General features: G+C 41.1%; 1 protein-coding gene across 1 annotated transcript in view; it reads right to left on the reverse strand.

Annotated features, from left to right (window-relative positions):
• SPINT1 (serine peptidase inhibitor, Kunitz type 1) overlaps positions 1 to 19,069 on the reverse strand; it is a 472,802-nt gene that overhangs the window by 393,463 nt on the left and 60,270 nt on the right. The window lies entirely within an intron of this gene.

The raw sequence follows: 19,069 nt of genomic DNA on the forward strand, positions 1-19,069 counted from the left end.
GCTAAATCTCAAAGGGAACGTAGGACACAGCATCTTCCAAAATTCTAAAGCAGCTTCTCCAACCTGATGTTTTCTACTCTGGGTACATTGGAATACAACACCCATAAACCCATAGCCCAACCATGCTGAATGTGTATGATGGGGGAATAGTCCAGCACACTTGAAGAGCGTTCATTGAGAAAAACTGTTCCCCAGGCATTGATATTCTTGAGCCCTGTCTCTAAAAATCCACTAGTAGCATTTTGAATTGAGGAGGGATTTCCCCCCTCCCTCCAAAGTGCTAGAGAGGGATAAAAACATTTGCACAGAATATTTGGTTCAACCTTGAAGCCAAATGGTTATCCTGGGAAAATGCCTCTCAGCCTCTTCATCCCCTGGGTTCTTGAAAGGAGAGGAAAACACACAACCCTACTGTAATCCACTCATGTCTTCAGACAGAAATAGTGAAAAATAAAGTAAGCCCTCAGGAATTTTAAGGTAAAAGAATTTTGTCAAGGAACTTCTTTCTTTAAAAAAATTATTTGTGCGTGTAAAGTTATGAGTTGACAGACAGATTCATGTCCCATTTTTGGCACATGTGCAGAGCAGTCATTGAAGAGGAGAGGAACATGCACGTCAACAGTCAGAGAAGGAAAGAGGAGATTGCCATCTTCTGTGGGATCCTGGTGCTAAAAAGTGCAATTGCCATTTAGAAGTGATACAAAACATATTCTGCTTTGTGTCAGATAAACGCTGAAAGGTCTGAGGAAGATAGAGATAAAACACGAGAGGAGTAGCAGAAGATGAAAAAGGAAAGAAGCACGTGGTAGAAAAGGGGGAAACAAGGGGGAGCAGAGAGAGAGAGAGAGAAGGTGAAAGACAGGCAAAGAGGGGAAAGGAAAGCTATATAGGTAACACTGACAAGGTTAGTGCATGATGGATATTGGGGCTGAAACTGGCTTGTTGAGCCTACGTGTTCTTTACAAGTTATTGCCATGATTTGGAATAATATCTGAATTTGCTTATACTTTGGATACTTCCATAGGTATCCTATAAATGCACATAGATAGTTGAATCATGTTTTAGATCCATTCCAGATATGATGACAAATATTAGGATTGTCATATTGGGAATAGCATTCAAACCAGATATGGATCATCACACGTGATCATCATCTCTATATCCTTTTTGCCACGTGTATATAAACTGGGAAGCTGAGCCATGACTTCTTACCTTTGTGGTCTGCACAGAAATGTATCAATATCCTGGAAATGTGTCATTGCTGAAACAGCCATTGAGCATTGCTCATTCCATGTGGCCTAGTCCAGTTTTGCTGTATAAGAAAATGTTTGCAAGTGGGTCTTTATGCATTTCCAATGGGCATCACAAAAGAGTCCTGGAACAGCCTTAGTTGAGGATCAGACCTCAAAAGTACTGCAGTGTAGCAGGAATTCATTGGCACCACCTTGCTTCCCTTTTCTTCAGAATTAATGAGGGATATTTGGTTGTTGTTGATTCATATTGATGGTACCCAAAATCTTCCTTTATGGGAAACAAAGAGTGCTCAATCCGTCCTCTTAGTGACCTAGAGATTGCATATCATTCTTTTTTTCTTTATCAAATAAAGGTACTCTTTTTGAACATAAATATTGTTCGTACGTTATTTTCTCTGTTGTGCTATATAATACAAAATGAATAAATAAATAAAAACTCAGTGAAGACAACTGCAAGTCACACTATTATACTCAGCCATTCATTTAGATATCTGGTGTTATAGATTATATATTTAAAAATTGCTTTTGATCACCATAAATGTCTCAATTTTTAAAAAAAGTCATTACAACATGTCTCATGAATTCTAATTATTAAAGTTGTAAATGATATATAAATTAAATTAAATATTATTTTAGTGTATGCACAGATATAAATTGTTGATGGTAATATAGTAATATATAAATGTTGCTCAGTAATCAGCATGTTCAAAAATGGACACAAAATCTTAGAAACAGCAAAACAAGAGATTAGGACCCCCAAAATAGGTCACCCACTTGCCAAATTCTCAGGATAAGCACTTCTTGCGATCTATGATGTTCCTAGCTTGTAAACCTACCATGGAATAGGCACATGCATAGTTGTGATGAACTAAAATAATAGAAAATAAAAATGTAAAGCAGAAACTCAAAAAATAAGATCACACTCAAGTACAGAATTAGATGTGTTAATGTCTATAGATTCACTGTATAGAATTTATGTGGCTGATTGGAATGCAGAATCCTTATGATCCTGGCCTTGAACCATTGCTACAATCACTTGTATGTATTGTAGTTACTTGGGGAAAAAAGCCAAAACAGATCAGCCCTTAACTTTTGGAAAGCTATCTACATGTTTCAGCATCCACGCATCCTTTAGTAATCATGGAAAGACAACGTCTGTCTGCCAACGTGTGATGAAATCTGGATATTGTGAGGAGCTCACCATTGCGTGAAGTGAAAGTCAGTGTGTACAAGTTTCCTGAGTAACAAAACAGCAACTGAATAGTTATGTGATTTGGATTGCAAAGATATGACAACAGCAAGAACCACAAAAATACATTTCACAAGCTTTTATGGGGGTAGGAAAGGAGCAGACTACCTACAGATACTATTTTTACTTTTTTCCCTCAAAAGGGAGTAAGAATTAATCATCTCCAACTTTGTACCTTCCAAATGTATGGGCATTACAGCATCCAAGCTTTCTGGTTAGTGTGGCCTATACCCAATTTGACTGAAAATTCTGGGAATTGTAGTCCCATTTATCTAAAAGTCACCAACTAATCTGGAGCCCAATCCAGCTAGGTAATCAATAGATCATTAATTTACATTTTACATGGTAGGGCTTCATTCATCTGATGATGAGGCAAAACCTCAGATGTGTTATATCCTAAACCTTCCACTGTCATCACTGAAAGTAAATGCAAGGTTTGTTTTGCAAAACCAGTATTTTTCTAGACCCTGGTTTTGGATTGACAAGGATTAGCCTCCACCCACATGTCTACTCAACAACACAAATGCAACATATGTCTCCTACAGGAGAGGAGAACGTGTGGGCTTGTTCCTTTCAATGAGTGTGGATAAATTTCGGTGCAGCTGGAGACAGTCCTTTAATGTTTTGGTTTTGGTTAGGTTTGGTTTTTTTGGTTACTTTCCAGGGGCCATTGAAGAAGTGGCCAGGTATGTCAGGAGATCACAGAATGAGCAGAGGCAAAATATTTGCCCTCTTTTGGACTGGAGGGTTTTTAAAGAGCAATTGTTGTATTGGGGTAGGTTTGCCCTTTAAAATGGGGAGGAAAGCTACATTGTTTTAAGGAAAAAATGGATGATGCTTCTGAAACATCTCCAAACTCCCACAAAAATGTATTTGGCTCTGCCTGCTCTACTAGTGCCATTAGGGCCCCCAAAGGGGTGTTGGGGGACACCTGGAGCCCATTAGCTCTGGTTTATCCAACTCTGCTCTATAGGATGTTCCAGGAGGCCTGAAGCTTGCAAAACTCATCACGAGAAGGTTGTGCTTGCTGTTGCTTCTCAGCACCAGTGGTACCCAACGTGTGAAGGACATTTCCTCCAACACCTGTTTCATTCAGAACCAACGAACCATCGTAATAGTCAGCACTTGAAGGATTAGCGTGTCTAAGCAATATTATCTGAATCTGCATCAAAGCAGTTTTTGAGACATTCAGTCAGTAGCTATAAGGAAGTCCTGGTTCAAAAGGATCAGTCTTGCTGGAAAGCCTGGTTATACATTCCTACAGCTGGAGCAGATTTGTCAGACCATCATGCTATTTCTTTTAGGAGTAAGCAATATTATGCAGGGCATTGAAAAAGATTAAGAGGTCGTAAGCAATTTTTTTCTTGTTTATCTTTTAATTATGTAAAAACTTGCAATAAAAACCATATGAAAAAAAAAAGTTGTAAGCAAAAAAATGAAAGGCAGGAGATAAGAGAAGGGATATTAAATCTAATTTAAACTTAGCATAATTCGCTGCACCTCTGCCTGCCTTTCTATGTTTACAAGCAATCCTTGCTTCCAGATGTCAGAACACAGATTCACACATTGCCTTTTGGTTTTAAATTTCTCTCATCTCTTGGAAAATAAACTCCATCCAGCCACAACTCCCTTCATCTTCCTCCTTCTCTCAACCCATGTACTCTTTCTTAATATATTTGTTTTGCGATTCAGATCTTTTCCATTCCCTCTAGATGACTATGTAGGATTTTTGAGTTCAGTTCGCATTCGTTCTTCACTCATTCATTCTTAACCCATTCTCTCCTTGCTTTACCACCCGTCTGTCCCCACCTCATTCAACTTATTTTTATGTTTCTTCTGATATACCCAACTCTCACTTTGATATAACAAAGTGGGCAGAAGCCTGTTGTTATACACAACCATTTCCTCTTCTTTCAATGAATATTCATTTCTGGCAACAGATCACATAATATCAACTGCCTTTCTACCAGCACATGGACATCTTAACATGTTCGGTCCTTTTCCTCCTCATTAATAAACATTATATTAAGGGACACATAGTTATCTACTTGTTTTAATTTTTTGCCATTTATGTATAACTTCCAACTGTTGACTCCATTTCCCCTAACAGGCACAATTGCCCAGTTCTGCAGTGCATTAATATTCATATCCCTCTTGCATAATAAAATCCATCTTCCAATAGAAGAGACTATAGCTCAGGCTGAACTGTGTTTCCACACTGATGATCTTACCTAGTTGGGTAATGAAATGTCTGCAACCAGACAACCAAGCTCAGAGAGCACCAAGAACTCCACAAAATCTTACATTCACCGCAGATCTCATCCCAACCAACATATCTCTAATGTCACTGTAATCATTCCTTCTATATTTATCCATAAATATATTAACCAGCCAAGTGGTCATCAACATCTTCATCTTACTCTGTTCAGTATAGAATTATCTGCTAAGCATTCAATATATTCTCACACATCTTTACTTACAACTTTCTAGCTGATTATTTTTATCTTATTAACCTATTGAATTGGGTGCAATTCAAGTTGCTGGTTGTTACCTATAAAGCCCTACAAGGCATAGGGCCTGGTTACCTGAGGGACTGCCTGTCTCCTATAGCATCTGCCCAGTTGATTCAATTCTGCAGGGTTCTGGCATGCTCCAGGTTCTTTTGATTAAACAATGTCATCTATTGGGACCCCGGAAGCAGATCTCCTCTGTAGCAGCGCCTGCCCTCTGGAACAAGGCTCCCCCCGAGATCTGGATGGCCCCCACTCTGCTATTGTTTAGAAGAGCCGTGAAGATCTGGCTGCTCACCCAGGCCTTTGGCAAGGGAAGTAGGGCAGAAGGAATCTATCTATCTATCTATCTATCTATCTATCTATCTATCTATCTATCTATCTATCACATTTCTTCACCGCCCATCTCAGCAAGTGACTCTGGGCCCACTAACTTTTGTCTAATCATCATTTGCTTCAGCCTCACCCATTATTGTAATGTGGGGACCAACAACTTACCCCTGAGTAAATATTGCTATTAAGAGAGGCAAAAAGACTGCCAATCTGTGTTACAGTTGGTAGTGAAAGCGTGAGTGAGTTTGAGAGAATATGCCTTGCTAGAAGCAATTTGCCAAGGTGGTCCTTGAAACTGGATGTTGTTATTTTAGCTTTGGGATAAGACCACCCCAACAAGATGCTCCCAGGTGTGCTAGTCTGCGTTTCTCAAAACTTCCAGCCACCGGGCTGGCTGAATGTATTGGTGTTGGCATTCAAACGTATCACTGGAAAACTTCTGAGTTTGACGAAGACTTTTTTGATAACTTTATGTCCAGAGGGATTAACTTGCAATTCCCTCTTTCTGTTGTAACTGTCTTTGCCTGCAGCCCAAACTTCAATTATTTCTCACATCACCTTAAGCCAAACGATGTATTTGCACCACAGAGCAGATGTCATACAGTGAGAAATCAGGTCAGCTATTTCCAGTTGACCCTCCAAACCTTTTCACAGTTAACAAGACAGACGTTGCTGTGGTGACATTATCAGTAACAAAGACAAGCTTTAGGTTGCTACAGTAATAACTGTACACTGAATAACAGTCCCACAGCCTTGTAGGCTGTGAACTTTGCTACAAAATTCTCTGTCCTCACACGTCCAGTTTGAGACTTGGTAAAGATGGGCAGGCAGAACTTCTTTCAGGAACCTCCCTCACCTGCTTCAGCCTTCTTTTATCTGGGGTGATCATTTATGCCCTATCTGTACTGATGCTTGCTAAGTACAGCATTAGCAGTGATGGAAAAGCACCCACAACCTCTTGCCAAAGACAAGGGCTCCCCTCTCTCTCAATGCATCGCTTTAACGCAGGGTTTTTCCAACTTGGCAACTTTAAGATGTGTGGACTTCAACTCCCAGAATTACCCAGCCTACACGCTGGTTGGGGAATTCTGGGAGTTGAAGTCCACACATCTTAAAGTTGCCAAGTTGGAAAGACACTGCTTTAAAAGCTTAGTTTCTCCTCCTCGTTTCCCTCTTTCACTTCTCGTCTCAAGGTGGAATGCTAGCAACTATCCATTTCAGTGGGACTCTTCTTTCTAACCAAGGTGGGACCGAGCTTTGAAAATTCTCCCCTCACCTTCCAAAAATAATCACACTTCCTATTGTCTTTGTTCAAATCCGATTTACAATGCATGATAAATTGTAAATGATGATGTTGACCTGTGTCCTCCAGCCAAAATACTTCACTCAGTAATGCTGATGAGACCACAGGAGTATTCACACAACTGTGCTAATTACTGTGGCTTTGAGATAAAATGCAACTGATTTTTAACAGCAATTGCCTTCCCTGATCAACAGTGAAGGACTTTATTATTCTCTTATGAATAGACCCATTCAGGTAAAAAGCAGCATTGCTATGGGGTATTAGCAATATTATTATTAATCTGGTCACCATGCTACGCTGTTTATGTCAAGACCACTAGGCTTTTATACCTCAGCTAATCGTGTGTTTTCATCCCTGGTCTCTTTTTTCTATTTTTTGCTTCTGGTTCTGTTATTTGCTTAAGTTTCATCTCAAGAGCTTTCGATGGAATTAAGCTTCTAATTTTTTTATTTCCTTCTATCTCAGCTTTCCCAAATGTGGTGTCCTATATGTGGTGGGAGTGGTAGTCCAATACAGTACATCTTGAAAATACCATATTACTGAATAATGTAGTTCCTTTCCACAGGTATTGCTACTCCCTTTGTGTCTGTCTTGTGATGCCTGGACTGTTGTTCTATTGCTGCATTTATTTTTGTAAACTCTGTCCTTTTCTGCTCCTTTGTATACCACCCTAGGAATGTTGATTGGCCACTGAAAGCAGGATCTACAGAAGCAAACACAATACTTATTTTTCATCATAGAGATCTATTGTAACTATCAGAAGTAAACACTTTAGGTAATTTCTAGGGTTTATTTTATTTTAATGAAATTTCAACATATACATGTGACTTTTACTTTCCACTCCATTTGCCATGATGCACTTTAATATATTCATCATGGCAGAGATCTTTCAGCATCACATCACACATGGCAGAAGAGAATAAACAATGAAGTGGATCTCCTACTGTGCACATATATGAACAGATGAATAAAAGTTGCCCAAGGAAGAGAATGCATCTAATCCACTCACTGCACAGTGGCAGAGACACACGTAATCTAGTAATTTAGTGCCCTCTCCCTCCTGTTTCACCTGCTTCTTCAGTAGCAATGAAAGCGATCCATTTCCAGGTCCAGAAGAAGTTGAGGCAAATCAGGGAGATAGAGTTCACTGAGTTTGGGGCTGGAACTGAAGGTGGGTAGGTCAGAGATGCAGCCATTGGCCTAGAAGATGAAGACCAGAAGGGAGGGCAGGCACCAAAAACCAAGGACCAAAAAGTAGGGGTGGAGGAATGGTGTCCCAAGTCCCACTGAAAAAAACTTCATTAATCAGGCTTGACTATTTTTGGATGCACACTTCCTTCAAAGGCCTAATTAATGAAATTTTCTTCACTGGGATTTGGGACCTCTTTCCTCCCCTCTTTTTATTTTGCTTCCAGGAAGGGGAAGAGACAACCAACAAGAGTTGTGTAGTCTGCTGTAAAGGAGACATCAACCATTGCCCACACAGAGGTCAAGAATAGGTCAGGTAGTAGAGTCAGCCTGCAGGCTGTGTCTTCCAAAGCCCCCTCCCCTGCCATGGTCTATGACAGTGTTTCTCAACCATAGCAACTTTAAGATGGGTGGACTTCAATTCCCAGAATTCCCCAGCCAGCTGGCTGGCTGGGGAATTCTGGGAGTTGAAGTTCACACATCTTGAAATTGCCAAGGTTGAGAAACCCTTGTCTTTGATATTGGAGAAGCAGCTCAAATAAAATTCAGGCATTAAGGCTAAGCACATCCAAATGATTGAAAAAGAACCAAAGTTTTCCAGCTTTACCCCCTCCATAGTGAAGTCATTTGTACCCCTTTGCCATATTCTCTGTAACCTTCAGCTTCTAAAGCATTGTTTTAAAAAAGATGAATGGTGCCTATCCCTGAGTAGCGGAAAGTGGCCAAAGACAGGGTTGAAATGGGGAGTGGGAAGGAACTAAGAAGGTCCGTGCAAAGCCCTGCTTGATCCGAGACTCTAGCCAAGCAGTAATCAGCAGTTTGCCAGATCACAATCTGTACGAAGTACAGAGTAATTGGTCAAGTGTTGCAAGCTTGTTCTGTACAAAGTGTAGCACAGCTCTGGTTCTGAGAAGACATGTTTGTTTTTTAAAAGGCCATGATCTCTGAAATAAAACCTGCTTACTCATGAAACTTGCAAGTCCCTTCTTCACTAGACAGAACTTCCCAAACACTGATAAATGCTTTATTGTTCTTTTGTCATTGTGAACCTCAATTGTGCAAGCAGGGGAAGAAAGGGAGGGCAAGGAAAGGGGGGAGAAGTATAATTCAACTCAGCCCTGAGAGAAGAATCATCAGCTACATCATGTGATATCAGTTCCCAGGCTGACATCATGCCCTTTCCATTTGTGAGAAGCTGTGATTCCCCAGGTCTAAACTGGTCTAGCCAGTCTGGGAAGAGAAAGATCAGCTGTGGGGCCCTGTTTCCCTTGCTTCCACCAACAGTGCCATTCCTCCTCCTCCTGAGACTGTGTTGTGCACCTGAAGCATCACATGTGGTTTTGCCTCCGATGGAGGTGCATCGGGTGTGTGAAATTTGGCTCCTAAACAAGTTTCGCCGCATGTCGACAAGCTAGGCTTCTGGTTCCCATGAGATAATCCTGGGCGGGGCAGGCAATCACTCAAAATCGAAATATAATGAAAATGAACAGCTTCCCAAGGGTTACTGTAAAGCTCCCTCACCTGATTTTCTCAAGGAGAGAGCCAGACTGAATGAAACTGCTAGAAGCATCCCAGCAAACAGAAGAAGGCTGTTATATCAACAGTGCCTCTCCATTTCATAGAAGCTGACCCAAATGATAGTTGTATCTTAGTTCAATGCTGTTGGCAGGATCATGGCTTCAGGGGAGGGGGGTCAACCTGAGGTCCAGAGCCTTAAGTGCAGCCCCCCAACAGCCTTCAAAATTGCCAACAAGTTATAATTTTTAGGGGAGAAATTATTACCATGGTAGGGGAGTAATCATATTAGCCATATTTAATCAATGTATTTGTAATCAAATGTAGTGAAGTCAAATCAGAAGTAGTCTATGTCCTAGTCCTCCCCATGCTTTTATGGAGTGTGACCACCCCCCATCAATCATTCCTCAAAGACCATGTGTGGGCCTTGGCTTGGAAACATTGCATCACTCTGGCTTAAAGAATGCAGGGCAAGATGTGAAGGAGTTTTACAGTCTATTTCTTTCAACAACTCATTACTGTTCCCCCAAATCCAGTATTTCATTGGATAAAACTACTGTAATAGGGCTAGGCCTGCCCCAAATCCATGGTCTTATGTTAAAAGGCCATTCTTCATTTTAGAAGACCACAGGGCCCATGTCTTTGAATCGTGCAACTGCAATCCTGTATCAGTGGCCTTGGCTGCCTCTTCATTTTAGGCTCATTTGAAAGTTGAGCCTAACTTAACTTAAGCCCTACATGCTTTTGGATTCCTAGAATTGCCTTCTGTACCTCACAGAGGAACCTGTCTGGCCTCTGTTTTGCTTTCACCCTGCTGTTAATTACCATCAGATTGAAAGGTACAAAGGACAGGGTCTTTTCCATAGTAGCCTTCCATCTTTCTAACACCACCCTTAAGGAAGTGCACATGACATCTTCATGTATGGCTTTTAAGCAGTTTTTGATATGTGACTTTCCTAATGTTTATTTTTATTGTTTATTCATCTAGCCACTTCTGACTCTTTGTGACTTCATGGACCAGCCCACGCCAGAGCTTCCTGTCGGTCGTCAACACCCCCAGCTCCCCCAGGGACGAGTCCATCACCTCTAGAATATCATCCATCCATCTTGCCCTTGGTCGGCCCCTCTTCCTTTTGCCTTCCACTCTCCCTAGCATCAACATCTTCTCCAAGGTGTCCTGTCTTCTCATTATGTGGCCAAAGTATTTCAGTTTTGCCTTTAATATCGTTCCCTCAAGTGAGCAGTCTGGCTTTATTTCCTGGAGGATGGACTGGTTTGATCTTCTTGCAGTCCAAGGCACTCTCAGAATTTTCCTCCAACACCACAGTTCAAAAGCATTTATCTTCCTTCGCTCAGCCTTCCTTATGATGTACATTTTGCAATTTTAATAGTTTTAACTGGTTAAATGGTTGTTGTGTATGATATATTTCAGTGGCTTTTGTTAGCCATACTTGGGGGAGAACTGGAAAAACTGGATACACTTTTGTGAAAAAGAGTTGTATTATGCTGAAAAGTCCAGACTAATAAGCAGTCCTGCAATAATTTATGATGATCATCATCATCATTATCACCACACACTTCCAGCAGCATCCACAGCAAATGTACACAATCATATCAGAATACCACCCTTAGGTACTTGTATCCCTATTCTGACACAAATTTGCAAGCTGTGGTGTTTCCATGATGACATTGTCATGCACATTTTGTCACTTACCACCCTCCCCAGAGGGCTCAGATGGATCCTACTAAAACGTAGGGGTTTCTGGTTTTTAGTTGACTGGCAAGGTCTAAAACTTAATTCCTGGTGATAATTTGCCTCAGTTCTTCAGATTCTTTTTCTAAAACTATTGAAGACTGGGTGTCTTACATATTCTGCTGTGAAGTGTAATTTACTAGGCTTCTCTGCAGTTATCCTGCTTCTGATTCCTTCTCATGCTTCCAAGCAGGGATGTTTGATTGAAGCCCTACCTGATTTTTATGTGCATCACAGGCAGAAATTCAATCACACCACTGAGGCAGTTATCTGGACGTGTTTTTACCATACCCTGTGGGCACCTGTGCTTCCAACTGTTTGAAGGTTCACACCTCCTCTCTGCATGTTGTATATATGTGTGTTATAATGTACACTGGTGGCAAATACAACTATGCATATTCTGTACCTGCTCCACAGCACACAGTAAGCCAGTGTTTCTCAACCTCAGCAACTTTAAGATGTGTGGACTTCAACTCCCAGAATTCTCCAGCCAGCATATCTGGTTGAGGAATTCTGGGAGTTGAAGTCAACACATCTTAAAGTTGCTGAGGTTGAGAAACACTGCACTAAGCAATAATGTGGTTTGCTAAGTGTGGGGTTAGCATGTCTGTATGACTGCAGATTGGCTCTTCAACCTATCTCAGCCAGAAAACCAAGAGCTCATCTTTTATAAATGAGAAAGCATGGGGGAGGGGGTTAGGAACAACTGGCCATTCACAACAATTAAAAGATTAGTTGCAGATTAGTTGCCTAACTTCCTTTAAATGCTAGGTTACTTAGTGTAGGTTAACCTTATCTGGCACTTAGAGAATTATATCCCTCAGATCTGAGGACAAGAGAAGAAGGAACCTCAAGACAGTAAGAATGTCTGTGCCAAGTGAATATACATTCGCACTTCTAGATCAATCACCATCTGGGTGATCATATCAATGGCATAATCATGCCAGGGACATAATAATATATTAAAGCAAAAAAAAAACTTACAATTTTTTTTCTTCTTTCTTTCTCTTTTCTCTCTCTTTCCTTTCTTCTCTCTATAAGTACTAGTACTGTAATGTGTAATTGTGTTTAAATGTAAGTTTTTGTTAAAAAAAATTTATCCAATAAAATTAATTTTAAACCAAATATATATATATATATATATATATTAAATCAGCCTCTACTCCCTCCCCACCTGGCTATTTAATTATATTGTGATTTTGTTGCAACTCACCACTTAACCATAGCAAATGTGTAAGAGAAATAAGAGATGGGGCAATATCTGAGGACACCTCTCCATAGCTCTGGGACAGGTTCAAACTGAAAGGCACTCCCTGTGTTCCTTCATACTCACTGAAAGCCCATCTGGGTGAAGAATTGTTTATGAGTCTGGGTCCCACACTTCAGGAGGCTGCAAAGACATGTTGCAAGTGGCGCCTGTAGAAATACAAGCCTAAGTATGGTCAGGATGGGCTTCTGGAACTGTGCTTTCCACTTTCCTTCCAGTGAGTCAATACGGTGCCTCAGGCAGTTCACTGACGCGCCGCACACCTTCTGAGATCATCCCTTTCATGGGAATAAACTCATGAGAGAGGTGGAGAGAAAGAGTTGGTGAGACTCTCCCAGGACTTCAGTCACTGTCAGCACTCACAGTGCAGATTTTCGTCAGATAATCCCAAAGCCTTTAATAACCACAAGGGATCTACACATAAAAACCTTCCCGAGCTATGCCAGGAAATGCAGTCAACTAAGGGACAAAAATCTCAGTGTTGTGCAAGTTTATTTACTGCTTTCAGAGAGAGAGAAAGAGAGAGGGAGTTCTAATGACATCTACCACACTATTTGAAATACTCATTGAAATTTAATTATATTTTGATTATTTGTTTCTTGCTCTGCAATAGAGGAATCCATTGTACTCCATACAGATGAATTAATCATTATGCTAAGAAGATCAGGATTTGTGAACTTAACCTTAGGATGCATTCACACATTCACAGTGCAATTTTAGAAAAAAATAATCACCAGCATAAGGCATTTCTTGCAGTTCTTGCAAGTACAAAACTTCATCCCATACTGCTTCTCCCCCAAAGAGCTATACTGCAAATTTGGATATTTGCCAAATCTAGGCAGTTTGGCACACCAGACATCATGGGAGTAATGTATTAAGAGTCTGCAAAAAAAGGTATTTGATTTTTCATTATACCCCTTTTATCCAATCCAAAATTTGCGCCCTAATGAACATGTAAAAGGAGCCCATTATACACCCCACATACCTCCATTTCTCACATTCCTTTTTGGTGTGTTTTTTAAATAGTAAATTCCTCTCATGACAAAACCTACCCCAACAATAACAACACAAATGGCCAAGCCATGGATTTCATGAAATGTTTAGAGGCCTCTCCAAATACTCTAATGCTGTTTGTGGTTTGCAAAATTGGCATATAGATGAATATTCTCTAGGGGAAAGGAAAAATTCCCCAATAGTTTGGGTGCATAAAAAAAATGTGAGAAAATTCCTGAGAAAATGTGTTTTGAGTCTGTTAATGCGAGATGTTCATTCTTACTGACACAGAAAAGAAGCAATGGGCTAAGGAAACAGGTCCAATTACCTCCTAATCAATAAAGCCAAACCTTGGTTAGACCTGAGCACTCAGAATGTCTTACTGCTGCAAGAAATGTGGTGAACAGAATAGTGTGCTTGTTATATCAAAATGAAGAGGATTATAAACATTGACCTTAAGTCAAGAAAACCTCCTAAATCAGAGTAATCTGATGATTGAAGGCATTACCAGACAACTACCATTTCCACTCCTTTCAGCCCCACTTGATAGACCAGATCAAGAAATCAACTCTGTGAGAATACTAAAACTACTTTTATTGAGATTGGCTATACAGTAATAACAGAGCCTTGCAAGTCCGATTGTGTTGTCCCTCCTCCTCCTACTTATAGTTCAGTAAATTAGAGAGGTGCCTGTCTGATCCACTTCCAAATGTTATCTGGATGTTCTGGACTTAGCATGTTTTACCGTTGTCACCTTGGCAATGGGATTGGCATATCCCCATCAAGGTTATCTTCCTTACTCTCTGCAACCCCTGAATTTTTTCAAAAACAGGTTGAAGCTGGTTCACAATCATGCTCACTTCTGCTGACCTTGAAACACTGAGAACAAAGCTAAGGCAGAGGAATTCTCTTTTGAGGAAGAGAAAGGAGCCAAGGGGTTGGGTGAGGCAGAAGTTCCAGCATTCGGAGGAGGAACGACTCATACCTTCTGCAGAGCAGCAGCTTTTCAAGGGAAAAGAGCAGCTTTGCTGTGGTTCCAGATACATTGCAGTTAAATCAGCAATAGTCTCAGTTCCTGGACATGGCCAACATCATGAGATTAGACTAGCCCTGACCTGATTCTGAACTGGCAGTGCTCCAACAGCATAAACTTCAGAGGAGCGATTTCCTAGTTCAAAGCCACTCCATTTGTTGGCATAGGTCAATTGATGTAGATGGTGGTTTGGCTATTTCCAGAGGTCATAGCTACAGTATATATGATGAAGCTTCCACTTCCAACCATCTGATGAATAGGAATTGTAGTAAGTTACACCATAAAGATAGGGTGAGTCCCCCTCCCCACTTGTAATTAACTATGGCACAATCATACCCTGACAACTCTCCTTGGCCTCATAATATTGCCCTCATCTTGTCCTCAAGCCATGAAGGAGACAGCTTTAAGTTGTACCAATATAAAGCAGTTTTATCCCCTTATCCCCACACCATCCCATGGACAGCCTCCAAGTTTATCAACTCTGTAGTGCTTCACTCCCCATTAGTTTAGAGGCAAAGATGGGTGACCAATACTGGGTATGATCGCAGATGTTTTGTGAGTATGGGAAGGCAAGGGTATATTCCCACCTCAGCCATTTTTCTTCCAGCATGTGCCTTCTCCATTATCACTTTGTTTCTTGAGTTCCTTTCATACTCCACACATTTTTACACTACAGTAATTTCTCTCCAGACTTCCAACAAAGTAGGGAGAGCAGAGCAGAATGCCATTATTTTACTGAGTAAAAAAGAAGAGGCACATACATATATGCTAATGTGCTACAATACAATTCTGAAATGTATCTTTACCTTAAAATGCAGCACCCCTGTTTTCCCTTAGTGTTCAAAAAATAATAAGGAATGCTGAACTCGGCCTTTATTGCTTACTTGCTAGTTTCCTTATATTTGTTAATTTCAGTCACTTCCAATCACCACTGTCCTCCTTTGACTAAGAGAACTGGTTGAGCAGAGCTAGTCAATTTCAGTTGTCCTGCACTACAGGACTTAGCTAATTGTACAATAGTGGCCTGGTCTGACTCCCTCCTCCCCAATGCTAGTTTAATTTAATTTAATTTAATTTAATTTAATTTAATTTAATTTAATTTAATTTAATTTAATTTAATTTAATTTAATTTAATTTAATTTAATTTAATTTAATTTAATTTAATTTTCCTGTCACGTTCACTGTTTCAATGTGCCTGGTACATTGTAACACTTCACATGTCATTTACTGATTGCGTGTTTGATTTACAGGGAAAGGAGGTTTCCATTGCCCAGACTGTTATCTCTGGGTTGAGGGAATGGAATGTGTTTGGGTTTTCTCAAATGTTCAAGGTTGCTTTCCCAGGATGGGTGAAGACGGTTACTGGCACCTGGGAGGGGGTGGTTGGTACAGCTGGGTGGGGGGAGGTGTTACCTTTTGAGCCGAGGGTTCTTAATTTGTATTTGGCGCGCTTTTGCTCATTCTCAGCTTTCTCTGTAGTTGCATACTAATCCTTCAATAAACCAGATTTCCTAAAGTTATACTTGTGAGTCTGGTTCAATTAGGTTAGACAACCATTACATTTCCAATTTAAAGGCCACCCAACTTTGTGATGACAATGAAGCAAAATAGAAAAAAACATATATCAAAGAAAAGAAGAGATGGCTGACCGGAAGACCAACCCATAACAGGAAAACCAAAAAACCACAAGGGCTCAACCATCCATCCTACCCCAAGGCCTGGGAGAACAGCCAGGTTTTCAGCAATTTCCAAAAGATCAATTGGGTAGGACCAGAATGAATCTCCAGGGAACTTGGGAACCAGCTTGCAATTATGACAGTTGCAGCATCCCACAGACATGTGATCACCATTTGCAACCTTCACTGCCAGCTTCCAACAAGCAAAGTCAATGGGGAAGCCAGCAGGAGGTCACAAATGATGATCATGTGACATCGCACTTAATGACCACACAGAATTTGCTTAATGATCGCAGCTGGAACTGCCGCAAATGCCATTGTAAGTCGGTATGGTCACATGACATCATGCTTACGACCATATTGCTTAGCAATGGAGTTGCTGATCTCAATTACCATAATTAAGCGAGGACTACCTGTACTGAACTCACCCAGCAGTTTCGGATAGTTGTTCAACAAAAGGCGTGAGAGAGTCATGCCCTGCAGCACCCAATAAATCCTGTCAACATGGACTGAGACTGGCCACAGAGAAAGGAGGAGAACCAGCATAAACAGTACTTCCCATTCCCAGTTCTTGAAGCCAACTCAAAAGAATACCGTGGTCAATGGTACTGAATGCTGCTGAGAGATCAAGGGGCACCAGGATGGATGCACCACCCCTATCCTGGCTCCACCACAGGTCATTGACACAGGCAACCAATGCTGTCTCCATACTGAACCTCGGCCTGAAGCCTGACTAGAATAGGTCTAGATCATTTCTGCTTTTTCCCATTTTTCTTGATTTTACATTATGTTAATTTGGGAGATGCCCATATAGGGTAGGGAAGGAGAGGCAGGCAAACCAGCCTAGAAAAGTCACGGCAGAGTTCCAAAGTCAGACCCTTGTCTTTCCTCTTCAGGGCCATGATTAGTTCCCCTTCTGGCTTATGATGTGCTAAAAAAAAGGGATGGCAACAAAACTAGAGCAGAAAACCAATCACCTTGCTTGTAATGATCGACCCACTTGCAAATCAGAACGTTACCAGAAGAGTGACTCAGAAGAGATACTAGAGAGGCAGGATGGATACTGGCAGTGGACATAAAGACCGCAATGGTGATGCATGTGTCATGACAGCATTGTGCAAACTGTCATGGACACACATTAACAACAGGACAACAAAGTTTATTCTAACTTAGCTTTCTGCCAACTGAAGAGTGAATAGCACTGTAACTCACTTATGGAAAAATGCCCTGGGAATGAATAAGGGAAAGGTGCTTTTTTTTTTTAATTGTTTGATCAGATCAAGGGAGGTGAGGACTTTGAACAAAGGTATTGCAAAATCTTCTGATTTACTTTTCAGCTTGAATAGTTAGTGGGCTTTAAGCACTTGCTGCTGTCTTTGTTTAGCCTTAACACTGAGGCTGTCCCTGAATGAATCATCTGTTCTTGGAAGCTACAGTGTGTCTACATTTGTTTCTAATGGAGCAGAGCTAAAACCATTTGTCCCTGAGAAAAAAATGCATTAGGGGGGAAAATTTCCTCTCACAAAAGCAGAATGGCTTCATTCCATTGAAAAGAAGTCCAATAGGGTAGGATTCTCCTTCCTTCCTTCCTTCCTTCCTTCCTTCCTTCCTTCCTTCCTTCCTTCCTTCCTTCCTTCCTTCCTTCCTTCCTTCCTTTTTCTTTCTAGCAAAACCCAACACATGTATTGGGAAGAAGGTATGGGAAGGATTGTACTATGGAGGTCAACCATATACTTTGCAGGAAGAAGGCCCCAAGTGCTGAGATCCCTGACATCTCCAGTTTGAAAAGCATCAGGAAGCAAGTGATATGGGATGCTCTTATTACTGCATCCTTTGAATAGAAGAGACACGTGTTTCTTCCCATTTTGGTCCAACTGGCCAATTGCTACCCAGGAAGTCTATGAGTATTGAAGAACAAAGTGCACCCATGGGTACCCTACAGATCCAGATCAATGCCCAATCGAGTCTAGCATCTTATTTCTTACAATGGCTAAATAGATGAATATGGGAAACCTGGATGGGGGCACAATACTACCCTCCCACTCATCTCTGATACTGGAAGTTTTCATGGCCTCCCAAACACCTAAAACTGAGGACTTTTCTGCCACTGTTGCATTTGCCCAGTACCAGCTAGCAGCCCAGTGCTGGAGGAGTGGGGAGTGTTAGCTGCCTATCCCAGGTCCTTGGGAAGGACTTGATAGGTGGACAAAAATGCCAAATCCAGTCTAAACATCTGGCTGACTGTGTGACCAATAACACTAACAATAGTGTTAGTGTTAGTAATTCCTCCCTTGGAGAGGGAGGAATACTTGAAAATCTGTTACATGGCACTTTGTGGATAAAATCATTTGTGTCCATTCTCATTTGGTCTCAGTTGATTGAAGGCTGGGCTATAGTCCTCAAGAGAAAAAGATAATGCCCACTAAAATGTATTGTTAGTGTTATTGGTCACACAGTCAGCCAGATGTTTAGACTGGATTTGGCATTTTTGTCCACCTATCAAGTCCTTCTCAAGGACCTGGGATAGGCAGATGTTGTTTAATAATATTAAAGGTATCATTGCGGGATATAAGCTGTATTATTAATTATTATTACTAGTAGTAGTAGTAGTCTTCGCAAAGAATCGTTACCTTGTCATGGTGCTGGAGCTTGAGCACCTCAGTGATGCCATGAGCTAAACCGTGAAGGGCCACCCAAGACGGGAAGGTCATGACAGAGAGGTCAGACTAAATGTGATCCCTGGGGAAGGTAATGGCAACCCACCCCAGTATTCTTGCCATGAAAACTAAATGGATCAGAACAACCAGAGATATGTCGGTATACCATCGGAAGATGAGACACCCAGGTTGGAAGATGGTCAAAATGCTACTGGGGAGGAACAGAGGATGAGTTCAACTAGCCCCAGACGTGATGATGCAGCTAGCTCAAAGCCGAAAGGACGGCTAGCGGCCGACAGTGCTGGTGGTGAACGGCGAATCCGATGTTCTAAGGATCAA

Source organism: Candoia aspera, chromosome 1 (assembly GCF_035149785.1).
Source record: "Candoia aspera isolate rCanAsp1 chromosome 1, rCanAsp1.hap2, whole genome shotgun sequence".
NCBI lineage: Eukaryota > Metazoa > Chordata > Lepidosauria > Squamata > Boidae > Candoia > Candoia aspera.